Here is a 21,876-nt window from a genome sequence, read left to right on the forward strand (position 1 = left end):
TTTTTCCTGGATATCCAATGACGACCTTTACTATGACCTTGACCTTCAACGGACGTCATCTTCTAGAGTTTCGAGGGTTTTGTCGGCATTACATTGATATAAATACATTACTCATCGGTTTTTGGGATCGCTAAACACGAATATGTCATCAGAATTGACCTCCGGAGCACGTGATGCAAGGGACGTCATCTTCTAGCTAGAGTTTCGATGGTTTACGGCATTTAATTGATGCAAATGAATTACTAGAGGGTTTTTTGAGGTCGCTAAACACGAATATGCCACCAGAACCGACTCCTGGAGCACCTGGTTTCCAAGGTTAATGAACGGGACTTCTGGAGTTTCGAGGGTCTTCGGTACTACAATAATGCAAACGGATTAGTTATAGGTTTTTGGGGTTGCTGAACACGAATACGTGATCAGCACAGAGACAGAAGCACCTGGTGCCTAAGAAAGTTCTACCATTTTTCTACATCAAGGTTCTACCTTTTAATTGTCTGTAGGATTTTTTCCCTCTCATTAACCTTATCAAGGATTTCAATGTTGCTAATCTTGTTTACCCATGGTATCGTTCCTAGATATATTTGTATTTGTTTACCTTTCCTATCTGGATATTATTAATATGGAGTGCCTCGTTGTCTTTGGGATGTTTTGTAATGACCATGAATTTTATTTTTTTAAGTTAATTTTAATACTGTTTAAAGTATGACTGTGTCATCGGCATATCTTACATTATTAAGGATTTCACCATTTATGATCATCCCATCCATACACTCTCCTAAAAACTTCTTGGGAGAGGGCTTCGCTATACAGTAACCGCCATCCTACTAGATAAATAGCAAAATTGAGATATTGTTACAATGTGTTACAATATTGTTACAACACTTGTTACAATGTTTATTTTTAGGTCTAGTAACGTTTACAATGTCAAAAAATGTATTTCTCTCACTTGTCGTTTCCCCATTAGTGAGGATCGTGATTTCTTCCAATATTCCTAACAATGTTTCTCCATTTGTCTCTATTTTCAGCTGCTCTAAGAGCTTCGCAGAATGAGTTTCCAGCTGAATTCTTTATTTGGTCGGACCATGTAGTTGGTGATCGTCCTCTTGATCTTCTCCCCGGAACCTTTCCAGAAACAATTAATCTCTCCAAATTATCGTCACATCTGCGAACCTCGTGACCGAAGAATTGCAGAAATCGTTGCAAACATATTGTGGACAGCCAAAAAATGTATAGAAACTGAATATTAACATACAAAGTTGACAAATAATAGATCAGCTGTTTTTGACGTTTATAATTGTCATTTTATTAAAATTGAAAAGTTTTAATATATTGTAATATTCTTGGTGTTTGAGTAAAGTTATTTTAAATCAGAGTAACAATACTATTAACTAATGTATTTTTTGTATGCAAAAGCAATTATTTTGAATATTAAAAGATGGTTTTGCTTATTTTTGATTCAGAGGGATGCACAATCGCTGGGCAGCTGTTTCCACCATTTCAGGCTTTTTCAACAGCGCTAGCGTGCACTCTTCTGAATCGAAAAACAGCTCAACCATCAATTTGAGCCTGTTGAAAAAGCCTGAAATGGTGGAAACAGCTTTCCAGCGATTTTGCATCCCTCTGAATCAAAAACAAGTAAAACTATCTTTTAGTTTTCTATCTTTACTTAGATTTGAGTACTATAAAGTTCCTCTTCTGTCCTTTTCCGAGACGAATGAAAACGGAATGTGATTGCAAGGAATCCTTTTTGTTTTCTATATTCGTTTTACCATTTTAATGGTGAATTATGCATCTGACACTCTTCAATTTATTTAGAATAGTTTCTTGAAAGTAACATGACAGGGATGAAAGTCACATCTGAGAACTGACCGGATTAGCCCATAAGCATAGCAATTAGATACCTACCCATGTATCTAGTAGCATGGCGCTCTGTATATACGGTGAGGCAGATAAAGGGCCTATTAGAAATATCTCGAGAACTACAGGCAACAGAATCATGAAAATTGGAATATAGGGGTTTCGAAGGACGATCTATTAAATGAAAATATTTTTATCTCTTTGCAACTTCCGGTTGTACCGGAAGTTGCTTATAACTTCGTTTTTTTAAATGGGACACCCTGTATATTTTTACATTTTTGGATTCTTCTCGATTTCTTCTTTCTTAAAATATAAGGTTTTGTAACATTATACAGGGTAGGTTAAAAGATAATTACGTTTCCTTATTAATTTCATAGCAATATTCACACCCTGTAGGATTGTAGTAGTTTGACGTAATAAACTCTATTTATGTTCAAATGATTTCTAATATAGTCTACTATTGTTAACAATTATTACTATAGCTAAATTTTTAATTTTAGTATACAGGGTGGGTCGAAACTCGGAATGAGTATTTTCTGACTTTTTTTAAATAGAACACCCTATATTTTAGTATTGTAATGAAATGATATTTCACGGTACTTTTTTATTTCTTAAGCATTCCCTATACCTAACTGCTTTAATTTGTGCTTAATTGTTAATTGCACCAACAATCTTAACTTCGATGGTATTTTGATAGCTCAACCATTATTGGCAATTTTAAGTATCAGTCTAGATTAATATGTATTTATTTCCAAAAAAATATTTGTGATTGAATATTTTCACGGTCAACCTAATACAATTTCACATATTTTGTGTTGCAATTAATGTTTGGCTTGAATCATCAATAACTCACAAATTAAAGCAGTTAGGTATAGGAAATGGTTCAGAAATTAATAAGTACCATAAAATAACATTTCATTACAATACTAAAATACAGGGTGTTCCATTTAAGAAAACTCAGAAAATACTCATTCCGAGTTTCAACCAACCCTGCATACTAAAACGAAAAATTTAACTATACCAATAATTCCTAACAATAGTAGAGTATATTAAAAATCATTTGAACATAAATAGAGTTTATTATGTCAAACTACTACAATCCTACAGGGTGTGAATGTTGCTACGAAATTAATAAGAAAACGTAATTATCTTTTAACCTACCCTGTATAATATTACAAAATCTTATATTCAAAGAAAGAAGAAATCGAGGAAAACCCAAAAATGTAAAAATATACAGGGTGTCCCATTTAAAAAAACGAAGTTACAACCAATTTCCGGTATAACCGGAAGTAGCAAAGAGACCAAAATATTTTCATTAAATAGTTCATACCTCAAAACCCCTGTATTTCAATTTTCATGATTTTCTTACCTTTAGTTCTCGAGATATTTCTAATAGGCCCTTTATCTGCCTCACCCTGTATATTAAACAGTAGTGGTGACAATACACAGCCCTGTCTTACACCCCGAAGGATTTCATTTTTTTCCGAAATTTGATCATCAATTCTTATTTTGACTTTCTGGTTCTAGTAGAGGTTTTAAATTACTCTGATGTCACGACTGTCAAGATTGATGATGCGCTTATCAGAACCACCCAAACAAAGCCTATATTCATCACTGAAGCAGACAAAATTCCATTAGCCATTCCAGTTTTGTACCAATCTAAACACCGAGCATTATGCTGTGGTGTCAAGTGTAACACCCAAAGAGGACGATAAGCTCTCAGTCTCATTTCAAGTAATCTTTGAGTAATCATTCTTCTTGAGACTACCCTTTTTGTAGCTACAACTAAATCATCTTTTACTGGATGTACATTTACCGTCTATTTCTGACACCAAGAAGTGTAACCCAGACAACCAAACGAAGTTTTTATAACGTAGATAACACGTCATAAAAATGACCAATTGACGTGTGTCTATGACGTAGTACTGACGTTGAAAATCACGTGTATTTGTCTCATCGATTTGACGTTATAATTGTGATAATTTTAAAACGTAATCGTATGTGACCTTTTTCAGATGTTTCAAAATAGTATAAAAATAGGTACATAACATGAAACCTATAGGCCTACGTCCCATGTGTCGAAGATATAAGTACTACCACTTGTTTAAGATCGCTAGTGCGCTACGCTAGAAGCATCATTGATTCTGCATGATTGTACCAGCCGTCACATTCTAGAATTTTCACTAGTTATATATACCTACTTACTGTGTCAAAACTGAAACAACATATATACAGTAGGAAAAATGGAAAGAATACCCATGAACGAACCTATAAAACACGCTGTATTTTTCTTTCACCGTGTCACACAAAAAATTGGCCAGCGCAGTTACATGTAATAATTATTATTACATGTACTTGCACTGGGCAATTTTCTTTGTGACACGGTGACAGGAAAATACAGCGTGTTTTATATGTTCGTTCATGGGTATTCTTTCATTTTTCCGACTGTATGAAACTAATAAATAATTTATTAACAAATTATCCAGCATACTAATATCTTAATTTAACGCTATCTTAATATCTTCATTTAACGCTTAATTAAAAACAAATAAACATAACCTCAAATAGGTGTCAAGAAGAATTACTGCATTAAACTAACTCACTGAGCAAAAACACATAAAAATCTCTTAATTTACACGTTTCTTCAACTAAATATCTAAATGAAAAGTCTTATTTTTTCACACAAGACACAAATCGCGTAAACAATAAATGAGAAATTTCTTATGAACATTTAGCGTTATCTATACCTAAACGAAATTGTTTGGAGTCAATACAAACAAGCAAGCTCCTCCCAATTTTGTGACGTCAGACTTAGGCTGTCTGAAATTAAAACGTTTTTTAAACGTAACTTTAACGTCATTAATCTTACGTATTTAAAATCACCTACAAAAGACGTGTGTATGACGTAATGTTCAAACAAGTGTTATATTCAACCAAAAACTGACGTTTTCTCAACGTTATATGACGTCACTTGGTTGCCTGGGAAGATGGTGAAAATCATGGCCTTACAATATTATTCTAGGACGTCCAGACCCTTCACAATTCCGATAAGTCTCATCATTGGACTATCTCCTCCAAACTTTTAACACCTTTGATGGGATAGCTTCAAGTCTTCGTGAAATTTCCCGTAAACCAAAACCGACTCTTTCATGCATACAATGCGTACTTTTCGGAAGTCGCATAAATGACGAAATTTCCGAAGACGGCGAACTCTTGACAATTTAATTTTTTTGGGCAAATCAAAACAATCCAAAATGATTAACAATTACAAAAAATACACACAAATAAGTTTACCTAACTTCCTTATCTTTTTTGTTTTTCCGAAAAAAAAAAGAATAAACTGCTGAAAAGATTGCGAGGTAAAATCTTTAGCACATATTTATTTTTAGATAAGATTTACAAAGAAATACTTTTGATCGAAATAAATAATCGGATATATACAAAGTGTTGCATATTTTGGCCATCAGTATATCGTAGCTATAATAACTATTTGTATTTTTATACGATATATACTTACTTTAATACGGTATAAATATACCATTATTACCGTATTATAGTGAATATTATTTAACTGTGACTAAAATGTAGATCCCATCTCTAGTAACAAAAAGTAACCCTTGTTAATGTGTTCATTTGTTCATTTCCTGTACTTTAAGGTGGTTCAAGTGACCACTATGAATGATAATAATTAAGAAGTAAATTGTTTTAATTTTTAAAAGTAATTGGTCACTTTTAAAAAGACGAAGTACATTGTGTTACTTTAATGTCATTAAAGCTTTCGTTAGGGTAGGTTATTAGGCGTCTGTTTTTTTATAGTATAATATAATAAATACTGGGTCTTAGGGTCTTACAAGAAGACAGGCCATGAATTAAATCACATATTCTGGGACCAAAAATAGTTAGACTCAACCTGACTTACCTTAGTACAAATAAGCATATAAAAAAGTTACAGCCCTTTGAAGTTTCAAAATGAAAATCGATTTTTCTAATTAAAGATTTTTAATTGAAAATGGACATATGGCATTATGACATCTTAAAAAAATAAAAGTGACATATATGCAGCCTAAAAATTTTTATGGGGCTTTAGTTTCCTTAAGGCAAGCGTCCACAGACCCGCATCGTACGCAACGGATTTTAGTTTGCCTTGTACAGAAACTTATGTAACCGCGTCCACTGATCCGCATTGTACGGATCGCATTATCGGAAATAATTGTAAGACAAGCTAAAACCCGTTGCGTACGATGCGTACGATGCGGGTCTGTGGACGCTTGCCTTTAACCTCCCGTAAATATTTCTGTACGTTCTATTTGTGTATGTTTTTTCTAGTTGCAGCTTAGGAACCCCTTGCGCTTTATTTTGCTGAGCTCTAACTTCTTTTCTTTGAGCATTAATAGCTTCCTTTCGTTCTTCATCGCTATTATAATTTTTATTTCTCACCATATTCACAGCCAAAATTTTAAAATGAACAAACTTTTGAAAGAGTAAAAATTAAATTTTTAAAATAAAAAACTTCTTGCATGTAAACCAAGTAACAATAAAATAATGTAATGCTTTAAATTATTTTGCTTATAGGTCTGGATCCCGCGTATGAAAAAAAAGTTGATTAATAGCAAGCTAAAAATTTGTTAATAGCTTAAGGGTGTCTAGTCGGATAAACTTTGATATATGAGAACACTGGAACAGGGGCAGTTTTAATTGTGGAACAGGTAAAAAATCTGGAACGGTCAGAACACGAAAATGGCACATTTGTTTTGTCCGACAGAACAGACATAAACTCTCCGAACAGAGATTAAACTCTCATGCAAAAATCAGACTGCTATTTATCACCTGTCATAATTCCTGTCATTTGACATATTCTACATGTTCCACTCATTAAAACGCCAATTTGGTGATAAATAGCAGTCTGATTTTTGCATGAGAGTTTAATCTCTGTTCGGAGAGTTTAAGTCTGTTCTGTCGGACAAAATACATGTGCCGTTTTCGTGGTCTGACCGTTCCAAATTTTTAGCCTGTTCCACAGTTAAAACTTCCCCTGTTCCAGTGTTCCCATATATTAATGTTTGTCCGACTAGACACCCTTAAGCTAATAACAAATTTTCAGCTTGCTATTTATCAACTTTTTTTTCGTACGCGGGATCCAGACCTATTAATAAATATTAAATATTACCTTAAAATTACTGTAACCCAAATTTTTGGTAATGTTGCGAAAAAATTAATTAAGTACTGAAGTAGTAAAATTTCCAAGTGAAAAAATTTGAATAATCAATTTGGAGAATAAAATTGGCAATAAATCAACCGTATGGTTTCAAGAACAAAATGTGATTGACTTAAGACTCAGTAGGTTGAAATATCTCAACTTTTGCAAGAAATCGATCTACGTACAAAAATCAGCGAGTTAGATTAGATAAAATTATTGTACTGTATAAGTTCTTGTTTATGTATAAATAAATTCTTGTTTGGATATCCTTAAAAATACAAAAATACCATATTTTGATTAAAATGCTAATTGCAAAATTATTGCAACTTACTATTTTATAAAAACTTAAACGATAGGAAATAAATTCAACATTTCAACCACATTCAAAAAAACTAACATCTAAATACCCACCACGACGTAAAATCGAAATTGATAGGAAAATTATAAAGAATAAGCAAAGTTCAGATATCTGGGATAGATATAACTAGTTACGGAGATGTTGAAGAAGTACGAAAACAAAGCTTAAAAGCAAGTAAAGCGGCGGTATCTCTTAATGACACAATCTGGAAGAACAAACACCTAACACAAGACAGAAAAACAAGAATCTATAAAGCAGCAATTAGACCTATATTGACATACACGGCGGAGACAAGACCTGACACATCTAAAACGAGACGACTACTAGAAACAACAGCGATGAAAATACTCCGACGAATATCGTGGAAAAGTCTGTTGGATAGGGAGAGAAGTGAAAACATAAGATCATGCAATGTTGAAGACATACCTAAATGGATGGGTGACAAAACGGAAACAGGAGTGAAACGAACACATTAATAGAATGGCAGAGGATAGGATAGTACGAATAGTACGAAATAAGTCACCAAATAGACGAAGAAGTATTGGCAGACCAAAAAAAGATGATGCAATTTAAACAATTTAGGAGGCTAATATGTATTGAAGAAGAAACAGGCTTTAAAGCCTACATAAAAGAAGGAAGAAGAAGAAGACTGTTAAATATTAGAATAAGTGAACATCAGTCTTATATCAAAAATAGAGAATTTGATAGATCTCGAATATGTAAATACGCATAGGAAAATGAACACTGAGTTCAATGGAAATTATAGTTGGTAAAAAGAGAAAAATCAAAGAAGCTGCTCTAATTACGTTAAATGAAAGCAATTCGTCGCAAATTCCTCGGCAGAATGTAATAAAAGAGGATAAGAGAGGAGGATAGATATCTATATATTACAGGAGGAAATGAATAGAAAGAAAATACCACTATGTATTAGTAAGTCAATAACATATCGAGGCAGTCGCGGATCTATACATTTGCCTTGGGAGGGGAAATTTGGCTTAGGGAGGAGAACTTCCAATGAAACACAAAAAGAAATAAATAAAAAAGATAAACCCAAACTTTATAAAAGACAGAAAAAAGATAAAACACAAACTACACAAAAGACATATATTATAATAATTTATATCTATGCATTAACTTTCCTTAATTTTTTAACATGGGTGTTAGGGGGAGAAATTTCCCTATTTTCTCTCCCCGTAGATCTGTCACTGAATCGAGGGTCGAGGATACATCATTTATGTTATAAAAATAACACCTAGTGTGTTACTATGACAGAGACGCATCATATAGTGCGGCGACGTGCGGTAGCTCGCCGCCGCGGTGTTGTGGCTTAAAGTTGACTGGACGCGCATAGTGTAAAAAAACGTGCATTTTTGGATGTGAGAGGTGGCATTCAGATTTTTGCAGATAAAGTTAGGTGACACCTTCAGTAATAATAATTGACTTATACTCCTTCTTAAATATGCCCGGAACATTAATAAAAAAAATTAAAATATTTAAAAATTTCGAAAAACATCGATTTTTTTCAGCTTTCTTTGCTTATAACTTTAAAACGGTTCGTTTTGGAACAAAGTCGTAAAAAATAGAATCAACATAATTGAATTTTATATGATATACGACTGGTCAAAAATGTCTTAAGGTATTACCTTTTCTGCAATGTAGCAATAAATACAAAATAAGGGGGCAAAATACGCCTGTTGTTATTCAATGTTTCTTAACCACTTTGGTGGCACTTAGAACCTTAGTAATTCGCTTAGAAAATTCTTATAACTTACTTAAAATTTAAGTCTTACTTACCATTTAATGGTCTACCAAATTTCATTAAAATCAACCTAATAGATTTTGCATAATAAATTTGAAATATAAATGTTTTTAAAAAAGTTCAAATTTTTTAAAATCTTTCTGAACAAAAAGTAGACCATTTAGAAGTTGGCTAATTTTTTTAGATATAAAGAGGTGCTCTACGTATCTAATACACTTTACCGAATTAAAATCGGATTATTTAAGGGGCCTCAGCAATGTTTTAAAATTACAAAAAAAATTTTGGCTTATAAACAAGCTTGTTATAGCTTTGTTTAATAATAAAAAAATAAATTTTTAGCAATGCAAATAATTAAAACCCGTATAATTTGACAACTTTCAAGTGCTGTCAGCAGAATTGCTATTTTATTTTTTAATCAAAAGCTATTCTCGTTAAAAAATTGCAATTTTTCGATTTGTTGAATGTTCCACCGCGTTTATCTCGAAAACTATGCATCCTACGAAAAAACTTGTAAGAACCTTTTTTGTTTAGAATTACCGAGGAAATACAAAAAAATGTTTTATTTCGTGAAAAATCGATGTTGTGTAATTCCTCAAGTTCTTTGTTTATAATAATCTTATCGACATCCGGATCAACTGTTACCCAAAAAATTCGTGTTCTACGGGTCAAAATACATGAAAAACTTGGGAAGTCCATCTAAATAAAGGAGCCCGTGGCACCCCCTCCTGGCAGGGCCGCGTTTAGGTCAAATGACGCCCTAGGCAATTCTCTAGTAGCCGCCCTTTAAACATGTACCATTGTTTGCGAAAAAAAAATTCAAGCAGAATTTTTTATTTAAATAAGAATGTTAGGTTCTTCACATAATATTTGGAAATTTGTTAAAAATATTCTTTATTTTACATCAGGCGTAATGTTACATATTACTATTATAAGTATGTTTGAGCATTTTGACCTGTGCCCAATGCATGCGTTTTAATGCATGATACGTAGAAATTGTCTGTTTGTAGGCGCGCCTACTCGTTCGATTTTAAATTAGAGATGCATTGAAAACACTACTCAAGCACTATGTGCTTATAGCTTTGTTTAACAATAAAAAAATTAATTTTTAGCAATGCAAATAATCAAAACCGGTATAATTTGACATGAACTTTTAAATGCGGTAAGCAGAATTGCTATTTAATTTTTTAATCAAAAGTTATTCGGGTTAAAAAATTGCAATTTTTCGATATTTTGAAAGTTCAACCGCGTTTATCTCGAAAACTATGCATCCCACGAAAAAACTTGTAACATTTTTTGCTTAGAATGACCCAAGAAAATAGAAAAAAAGGTTTGTTTTGCTAAGAATCGCTGTTATGTAATTCTTCAAGTTCTACAATCTTATCGAGATCCGGATCAATTGTTAACCAAAAAATTCGTGTTCTACGGGACAAAATACATAAAAAACTTGGGTAAGTCTATCTGAATAAAGTAGGCCGTTGTTTTTTTTAATCATATCATTAACGGTCACAGAAAAAGTTAAAGTATATTTTAAAAAATAAATTATTTTTCTTAAATAATTATTTATTGAACATAATTTATTTATAAAAGTATACCTTAACTTTTTCTAATAATAATGATAGTATGATTAAAAAAATTAATTTTTGAGAAAAAATTATTTTTTCAAAAATTGTTTAAAAAATTAGACTGTTTATTAATTAATAAATGTCTAGATAAATTGCATATTTGTAATGTACACAAAAGTACATACAAATGAAAAGAAGAAAGATCAAAATCCACTGAGTAGATCCCAAGATATAGAAAATGATAGTATTTTTAAGTTACTTTTCTAGATTTTGACTCATGCATTTGACGGCTCCCGCCAGGTAGCTCACAACTTGAGTTCGCGTCCGTTTTTTAATTATTAACAATTTAATGCAATCAAAGCAGTAACTCCCTCTTCAATTACCACACCACTAACAAATAGAATAACTTTTAAACTAATTAATGGATCGGTCTCAAATTTTAAGGGTTTTTTATGTACCCCAATACCCAACTTTGAGTGAAACACTACAGTTCTAAGTTAGTTTTAGTAAAAGTTATTAATAAATAACGATTTTCAGTTATTTTGCAGTTTACGAAGCAACAAATTAACTTTTTGACTTTCAAAAATCGTCATTTTGAAGGTTTTTCAAAGTTCTAAAAAAATCAATTTTTGTAATTTTATGTCAACTATTTAGGTTTTTAATTGAGTGCAAAAAATGGAAAAAATCGCGTTGATTGCATTAAATTGTTAATAATTAAAAACGGACGCGAAATCTAGTCAGGAAACATGTAGGTTTTCATCCTATAGGTCAACAGTCAACAATAACTGAAAAAGTAGTCAGCTACCTCGATATTTCAGTGTCCCGAACATGGTCTATTTCTTGCTTATTTCCCTGGAGTAGATCTGTGCGACGACATGAACCTTATCTACTTGTAATATTACAGTTTGAAAATCCCAACTCGATGTCCTACTTTAGACAAGTCAAATCTTTAGTTTCTGCAAAATGTGCAATATTGAAGTGTTCAATGGCCCACCGCCTTTGCCCAGCTGCCGGCGGTCTAATAATCACTAAATTTATGACTTCCGTACTTTTTGAATGAATAGTGTTAAGATAACAGAATGCTATGTTTGTTTTATTTTTGTTGTGGATGCAATTTGTTTTATTCTATTTAGAAATGAATGCCCACTTCTATTTCATTGATGGATGAACAATGAACATATATACTTGTTATTTGATTTTAATTTTTATATACAAATATTTTTTTGTACAGTATTTTTGCCGCCCTCTCACAATTTGCCGCCCTAGGCAACTGCCTATATTGCCTAATTGATAAAGCAGCCCTGCCTCCTGGACACAACACTAATTTGTTTATAAGTCAAAAAATTGTTTATAACTTTAAAACATTGCTGAGGCTGCTTAAATAATCCGATTTCAATTCTGTAAAGTGCATTACATAGGTGGAGTGCTTCTTTATATTTAAAAAATTGACAAATCTTTGTATGTTCTAGTTTTTGTTGTGCAAGGTTTTAAAAAATTTTAATTTTTAAAAAAAAGTTTAGATTGCAAAATTATTATGCAAAATCTAGTAAGTCAATTTTAATGAAATTTGGTGGACGGTTTTAGCACATTACAAAAATTTTCTAAGCGAATTAGGAAGGTTCCAAGTGTAACCTAAGTGATGGAAAAACATTGAATAAGGATGACAGGCTTGTTTTGCCCCCATATTTTATATTTATTGCTATTTTGCAGCAAGAGTGTTAAATTAAGACATTTTTTACCAATCGTATCTGATAGAAAATTTAATTATTTTTGTTTTATTCCTATACGACTTTGTTCCAAAATGAATCGTTTTAAAGTTATAAGCAAAAAAAAAGTAGAAATTTTTTGAAATTTTTAAATAATTTTTTTTTTATTAATGTTCCGGGCATATTTTTGAGAAGGAGCATAAGTCAATTATTATTAACGAAGTTATCACCTAACTTTATCCGCAAAAATCCAAATGCCACCTCTCACATCTACCTAAAAACAGATATCGTTCCTGGTCTATTATGGCTTATCGGAATCTTGAAACTGAATGTTTAAACTTCAATTTATGCACATGACAACATCAAACATAATAATTTGCATATGATTGTCAAGCATCGAAAATGCGTATTTTTGCATTTTTCAGATTTTAAATCGCTTAATAACTTGAACACAAACAATTTTTGAGAAAAATTACAAGAGGCCTTTTTGTAAAAATATATTTTCCGGAGCAAAAATAGATAAAAAATAATAAATATCAAAAGATTGTTTCAACAATTTCCATCCAAAAAATTTCGGCCAGCACCCTTTTGTTTTGTTCAAAGAAGACATTTTTGGGCAGAAACCAATCCGCAAAGAAAACGAATCAGAAATTTTTTCATACGAGATCGCCTCACAACGTGGATGACAAATAAATTTAGTTTATTTCAAATTATAACCGATTATAGCAATAATAATTTAAAAAGTGAAGACTTTTTTTGAAAAAAGTATGAAACATTGGATCAATGATCTTAAAGGCTAATGGCGCCATCTGCTGGTTGCATTTAAAACTCTTGTACTCTTAGATACAGTAATCTAATCTACGTTACGTTACTACAAAGTACAAACAAAAGATGTCAACATATTCTTTGAAAAATCAACATCTATGTTAAACACAATAATTTGGAACAATAAAAAACTCGGAAAACGCAATTGAAACGAAAAAATTTTTGGAAAAAAGCTTTAATGAAAATTTTTTTTTTGTATTTTACGCAAAAATTGTTCTCTTTTCTTCAGCCTTCTAAGAGGACCTGTAGTTCCCATTTTTTTTACTTTAAACTTATAATTTTTGAACTTCGGTTTTTTATTAATTATTTCACTTGGGGTTCTAAATTAATAGAGGGGAGATTTTCATGATTCTTTTTACCAAAAACAAAGGAGCCTACTATCTTTTGCGCTCGCTTAGTTTTAATGCTAGAAACTTTTATAAAAAATAAAAATAAAAATTAAGCTTTTTTTAATCACTTTAAAAAAGTTTAAAAGAGTTTTTCCCGAAAAGTGCTCTATTTTTTAGTTATTTCTCGTTTTAGTAATATTCATTTAGTAATATTCGATTTGGAATTTGGAGAATAAGAGCGTATTTTCGCAAAATTATGAGCTATAATTTCGCTTTTGCTGGGTCTGCAGATTTCACGAGTACACTTTTTTTTTGTTTTTTTTTCTGTGCTATCTACATTTTTGCTAAGCATATTTTTTTCGATAAAATACTTACTTTTTGTAAATTTTTTAAAAATACGTAATTTTTCGATAAAATTACTCGAAAAGTATTGACTTTAAAAAAACTCAGTAGAACAAAAGTTGCTCATAATTAGTTAATTTAAGTATACATTTTCGAACTTATTTTAAACTTGCGTTTTTCACCCCCAAGAAGGGGTGAGTATCACCCTTCAAGTAAAAGCAACCAACGGCACAAGTTTAACTTTGAAGGGGAGGGTAAGTAGAACCTAGTTAAATCCAAATTTTCATGAAATTCGGAGTTGGCCCTGAAAATTCCACGATATCGCCGTATTTGCCGTTAACTGTTATATACAGAGAGGATCTAAATTATGGAATAAATTCATTTTATCTAAAATGGACGACTTTGAAGGAAAATTCTGAAACAGGTCGATTTTTATTTTTAAATTACAATTGTTTGGCATATATTTCATACTAGTGACGTCATCCATCTGAGCGTGATTACGTAATCAATGATTTTTTTAAATGGGAATAGGGGTCGTGTGGCTCCTCATTTAAAAGGGTATTTTATTCTCTATTCAGTAATATAAACGATAATATCATTATTTATACAGGGTGATCAAAAAAATAATTTTTGAATTAAATTAATGGACACAAAAAGAAGAATGTATGTAATTTATTTAACTCAAAATCATTGTACGGCTGTCAGTAAATAGAAAAAAATGTTTACTTCACAAATGAACATTTCTTTTCGCTTAAATTAAATCACAAACAGCCTCCCACCTACCTCTTGGTAGTATGGACATCTAATTTAAGCGAAAAGCAATGTTTATTTGCCAAATAAACATTTTTTTCTATTTTCTGACGGCGATAGATTGTATTTTGAGTTAAATTAATTGCATACATTTTTATTTTTTCGTCAATTAATTTTATTAAAAAAAGGGATAGGAAGATATATCACACTTTTCAATAAAAACAGGATACAAAGTGAACTTTGTAAGGTAAAGAGGGATAGGAAGAATGAGAGGCAAAAAATTAAGCAAAAATATCCTTCTTGACAGTATTTCCTTGTAAATCGTAACTTACCTGTATATGATATAAGTTAGCCACCTATCTTTCACAATATAGACAAATGAAGAAAACATTTTAAGGAATCTTAAAAACACGATAAATTATTCATGACGTATAAAAAGGAAGAGTACCTATAAGGAAGATCCATTCCCATACATTCACAAAACTGTTTCGGCCTTCATCAGTCATGAATTTAAGGAGCGTTCTAAAGTCATCGAAAAATCAAAACAAGATCGCAGTTGTACGCGAAACCAGTTCAAGGCAAGCTAAAATGATATCTTTGTCTAATAGTATATCAGACGCATTCTTTGATATACAAAATTTATAATGGGTTAATAGTGCCTAATGTCCATGGTGAAAGCAATTGTTTGAGTGAACCAGATAGGGCGTATCGGCTTAATTAATCGATCGATTATGTTTCTATTGTTTGGTTTTTTGAACATTCAATGTACACTTAAATTATATAGTCGGTATGGCTTAATTTAGGCTGAATCACCTGCCGCGATATATCTTAAATACCTACTAGAATGTATAATGATTAGAACACACATTTGGACTTTATGAAAGGTACCCAAGAATAAAAAAACCGCTAAACGCGGTAAAAATGAGCGGCGCACACAATATTCCAGCTACAAAAAGATGATATGAATATTACATGGTGCAAATATGTGTTTTCATTTTGATAGAAAATAAAATTATAGTTTTAGTCGCTTGTATTCTCTTTTCGTTATGAACTTCCTTGCTATTTCTCGAGTTTCTTTGGGTTTCAAGCCTAGCTTGCTTTTTTCCTCTACTGTATTCATCATCATACCAATACAGATTTCCTTGTCTTTTGGCTTTTCCTCTGCCGATTCCGGTATACTAGAATGTAACTGACTACAATACACATTGTATTTGGACTTTATGAAAGACACTCAAGAATAAAAAACCATTAAACGCGGTAAAAATGAGTCACGCAGACAATATTCCAGCTACAAAAGAGCTATGAAATATTACGTGGCGCAAAAATGTATTTTCATTTTGATGGAAGATAAAATTATAATTTTAGGCACTTGTATTTTCTTTTCTTTATAAATTTTCCTGCAATTTCTTGGGTTTCTTTGAATTTGGTTAAGCCTAGCTTACTTTTTTCCTCCACTGCAGTTCTGCATTCATCATCATACCATTCAGCATTTCTTTGTCTTTTGGCTTTTCCAACAGTCCCCTTTGCAGATTCCGTTTTTATTGTTGTTAATTGTCTCCATTTCTACTCTGCACTATCTTCCTCTCTGATTCCGTTGATTTTTATTTGGAGAACATTTTGATATTCTTGTCTCTTTGTTCGGCTTTTGAATCCTTCAACATTCCATTTTTTAATTTGGTTATATCGATACCTTTTTGGCATAGTAACGTAAGTCACCAAAAACGTTTTTGTAGAAAAACCATGTTTTTAATTTAACCTGGTTAAGCTTATTTAAATTATACAAAATTTACCAGGGTGTTTTTTGAGGTCTACAGTTTAATAAAGAACAATATTTTTTAAAGTTTTTGTATAGTTTTAGCGGTTAATTGATACTTAAGTTATTTTACGGGTTCTAAAACCTTGAGTCTTGATAAAAAATGTAACGTAAGCACACACATACGTTACTTTGGCGGGAAATTGTAGCACTCAAAGTAATTTGGAAATAATTACAAACAATCGTTTATTATAAGAAACACAAAATAACGTTACAACAATTAATTAAGTAAAAAAGGTAAAATATTTGACACGGAAAACACTAAAATTTAGTTATATATCATTGTTTACGTATATTGAGTATTTTTAGAGTTATTATCAAAAGAAAATGAAACTTACGATTATTTTAAAAATCTGATTTTCTTAAATTACACTTTTTATTTTCAAAAATATGCATTCTAAACCGGTTAAACTTGTTGGAATAATTACTTATAGTAATATAAAGAAATTCTTGTAAGGATTACTATACATTTTTAATTTTTGTGAAAATGGGATATATTTTATTTTTCACTTTTTCCTAAAAAATTCGAAAGAGTTCTCTTATTTTCATCATAAATTGATTAATTTTGAAGCTATTAACTTCTTCTCCAGCTCATTTGATAGATATTCTGAAGTACCTTGACAAGTGCTTAACAGGTATATTTGATAAAGTGCATCGTTTTCCCGTTATTTAAGCTTGAATACTAAGATTTGAGTATTCGTCGAAAATAATATACACTCAATTACCCATCATTCACTTTGAATTAACATTAGTTTAGTTCTTTAAGTAAGGGGTGTATTTTTTTTTATTATCTTGATTTCGTCAATAATAACTATTTTGTAAAAGCTTATAGTTTTTGAGTTATACGTGAAAAATAACTTTAAAATGAGCATTTTTTTATGAAAAAATAAAATCTTTGATATTTAATAACTCAAAAAGAAAATTTATTTTAATAACATTATATATCAAATTTGGCTTAGAATTTGTTTCTCTATCGACTTATTGTATTGTTTTTAATAAAATAATTTTCACCCCCGAGAAGGGGTCCACCCCCAGGATAAAAGCGCAAGTTTGCATCCTGTCACTTTTATTCCTTGAGGTATCTTCTAATTACTCACCAATTTTCATGAAAATCGATGAAGGTTCAACGAAATCGAAGGTGAAAGCTTCAGTGACTGCACTATTCTATTTAAATCAGAATAGAAACATGCAAGCAATATTTCTTTATTTCTAACCGTTTTCTTGATACAAGAGTTGAAATTGATAATTTTACAATTTTTAACTTATTTTTTCACAAACATTTTACATTTTCATATCAAAATTTACAAAGATTTTTTAACAAACAATTCAACCAAATTTTTTCTTAGGCTATGTCAAAATAATTTGTAATAAATAAACAAAATTAAATATGAAAAGGAGTTTTACAGGTTCATAATGTTAGTTAAGGTTTTCGAGTTTTTTGAAATATAACTACAAAAACATGTTTTTTGTTATAACTTACCTAAAATCAATCATTTAGTTGATTGTAGCATGAATCTGTCACTGTCGTAAGCCAAACACTGACTGCGAAAATCTGACGTAAGTAACAGAAACCGACCGGTACTTACGTTATTATGGCGGTAAACGACGTTTGCTTACGTTATTATTATGGAAATAGTGCTAAAGTTACGTTTCTTTTGCGGGTATGATTAAAAAAATTCTGGACATACGTTTTTAAAATAGTTAAAAAAAAAGGTTTAAAGCAATTCTAGGCTTACTACATTTTGACAGTACCTTCTAAACACTAATAGCGTTATTTTAATGGAAAAACATGATTTTCGCCAAAAATGTCACTTACGTTACTTTGCCAAAAATGTATCGATATGTCCCATAATATAATATAATACATAACATAAGATGCATCCAAAAGTGCATACACATATCAAAATCAGTATAGTATCAGTTTTGGGGCCGCTGAACATGAATACGTCACCAGAGCCGACCTCCTGAGCACCTGGTGCCCACGGTTATTACTAAGGCACGTCTTCAGGAGTTTCGAGGGTTTTTCATACTGATTTGATGCAAACTGATTGCTCGGGGTATTTGATGTCGCTGAACACGAATATGCCATGAGAATCGACGTCCAGAGCACATGTTGGACCAGGATCACTGCTGAGGCACGTCATCTTCTAGAGTTTCAAGTATTTTCGGCCTATATACTATATTATAATGTCCACACAAAAAAAGGGAGATAGAACTGAATGCGCAAAACTATATAGACAAAAATATCCTTATTAGAGGTATAAGGTTTTCCACATATTAATAAACAACTACTAGAAAAATATGTGAAGAAGAGTCTAGGAGAATACAGGCAGGATTTCGTAAGTAAAGATCAAAAACCGATCAAATTTTTATATTGAAACAAATCCTGATCAATTGCTATGAATACAATGTTCCAGAACAAATACTGCTTATTGATTACAAGGCTGCTTCTGATACAATAGACTAAAATAAAGTAATGGAAACACAAAAAGAGTTACAAAAATAATACGATTAGTAAAAATGACACTTATAAAAACCAGATTTGTGCTGTGAAATGTAATGGTACAGTCTCTACATATAGCTATTACCTAGGTTTGATGGGAAATAAGCTACAATTAAAAATGATTTTATTAACGTTTCGACATTAATATTTTTTAAAGTCAAAAGGCAGATATCGAGCACTGAATTTAATTAAATCTTGCCCAAGTATACTTTCGCTCAGAAGAGCATCCTCAGGGGCATTTCGTCAATAAAAAAAGGTATCCTCGAATGTCATTTAATTATTATAGATCATTTTGGTGGCAAACTTAAATTAACAACTAACTACACACTGAACAAGGGACAAACATATAAATTAAATTGCCAGTAGGTTCTACATTTTAAATATATTTTTTATATTTAATATGTAGAACCTACTGGCAATTTAATTTATATGTTTGTCCCTTGTTCAGTGTGTAGTTAGTTGTTAATTTAAGTTTGCCACCAAAATGATCTATAATAATTAAATGACATTCGAGGATACCTTCTTTTTATTGACGAAATACCCCTGAGGATGCTCTTCTGAGCGAAAGTATACTAGGGCAAGATTTAATTAAATTCAGTGCTCGATATCTGCCTTTTGACTTTAAAATTCATTTATTCGAGCATTCAACCATTTCCTAATTAATATTTTTTGTATCTTGCAACGACACCCGATTTGGGCGTCAAAACGTTAATAAAATCATTATTAGTAAAATTGTTGCTTATTTGCCATTTGCATATTAATTTGACAGATGCAGTAATGGAAGATGTCAGTGAGTTGAAAATCAGAGATTGGAAGCTTTCAGCTAAGAACGGAAAACAATGGAAATTATCCAAACTTATATGGAATCACCTGATATTCCTTAATATTCGGTAGGAATTTAGAAAAACTAATACACGAAGTCAAACAATATTTATTTTAAAGCAATTTAATAAGAAATACATAACAATTAAATAAAACAATAAAGTATTTAACAAACAAATTGAAATTAGTTGTTTTAAAGACAATAGCATAAAAAATTTCAATGCAAAACGAATAATGTTTAAATTTTTATTCATTTTTTTTTGTTTTTTTTTTGGTAGTCAGTGTTTCATCTCTAGTCCTTATGCAATCTTCAGATTGCGTGGGCACGCTCCTAATCAAATTATCAACATTTTGTTGTGGTAGGTTGCTCCATCCTTCAAGAGCAGCTTGTACTAGCCGTGAGGTGCTTTGTGGATCATCCTGGTGGGCTCTAATTTTTCTTTTAAGCATATCCCACAAATTCTCTATAGGGTTAAGCTCGGGTGAGCAAGCAGGCCACTCCAAACAAGGGATACCTTCTGTTTCCACGATGTCTCTAGTCACTATAATGGTATGTGAAGGTCCATTATCATGAAAAAAAATTTCTCATGTTGCACCTCTCCAGAGCCTAACTACAGGTTATCAACATACCTGTGAGCAATTAAAGTTAATTGGATGAAAATTGAAGGAGTTTTTTACGGATCGCAATTCCTCTCCAGAACATTACACTTCCTCTTGTATATTTGTGAACAGATCAGATAGTTTTTGTTCTTGCTTGTCTTCCTCGACCTCTAAGTACACGATTTCGTGGGTCATCTGATTTTATACAAATCCTGACTTTTTCTGAAAATGGCACATTTTGTCAATTCCCATTGTTCCAGTTTTGGTGGTGAAGACACCAATTTAGGCGATTAATCTTGTGTTGCCTGGATAACTCGGGAACCCATAACTGTCTCCTGCTATATACTTCTTGGCAAAAGAGTTACACCTGTAGCTTTCAAAAGCTGCCTTTGGAGCTGCAGGTGAGAAATGATTGGGTGTCTTCCAGCTGAATCGACAATTAAACGATCGTGGTGAGCCGTTATTACTTTTTGGCGACTTTCCCTTGCTTTATTTTTGTGCTTTCCTAGTCCTGTTACCTAGCAGAGGTTTTGGACAGAACGCCCTGTGTTACATCTAGCTCCTAGCTCTACAGTTATGTCCCTCTGAGAACATTACTTGCTCCACAATACCAATAATCTTTTCCCGTTGTAAGTTCTATAACCCCATATGACGCATATTTTCGTTTTTGGACGCAAAAGTTAGTTTATTTATTTTCAACTTAACTCAAGCAAATAACCTATACCGTACCGAGCTGTACTATCTGATTGTCTTATAGATTTGTTTATTTTCAATACAAACCTTTATTCTCCGTAACAATAACAAGTTTTTTCAAAAGAAATAAATATTACTTTGAAATACATAGTGATTCCATATAAGGTTGGTAGTGTGTATATAGTTGGCTCTATTTTTTACTTTTAACTGATAAAATTTCCAATAAATCTTTTTGTTGTCACATTAAAACAGTCTACAATAAAAAAACCTACAGTTCTAGTTTTAAATTATTTTGAATATTATTTAGTATTTTTTTATTATGTTTTGATACATTTTGCAGGACTGCAATTTTAAATATGACATTGAGAATAAGTGATTTATAAATCTTCTACTTTAATGATAAAGGTTAAATCTGAGTTATGAGTTAATGATACAATTAGGTGGTTATCTAATTAAGTTTTTCTGAAATAGTTAGTCATATAATTTATGTAAAACTGTACAGAATCTATAGCAAGGATAACGTGTTGCAGTTTTTAACCATCTTACTAAGATGATACCGTATAAATATAATTTTTTCTACATACAGGAAGTCTGTAAACGATATTGAGTAATCCTTTTAATCAATATTTATTTAGATCTTAAGGCGAATTAAAATAGTTTTACAGCTATTATTATTTTTTTAAGAAAGGCATCGATTAGAATACTTTTTATAAAGTAAGTATGCTTTTTCTCATGAGGATCTTTCAGTGCGTCACAGTTT

The sequence above is a fragment of the Diabrotica virgifera genome, chromosome 6, assembly GCF_917563875.1.
Source record: "Diabrotica virgifera virgifera chromosome 6, PGI_DIABVI_V3a".
NCBI classification, from domain to species: Eukaryota; Metazoa; Arthropoda; class Insecta; order Coleoptera; family Chrysomelidae; genus Diabrotica; species Diabrotica virgifera.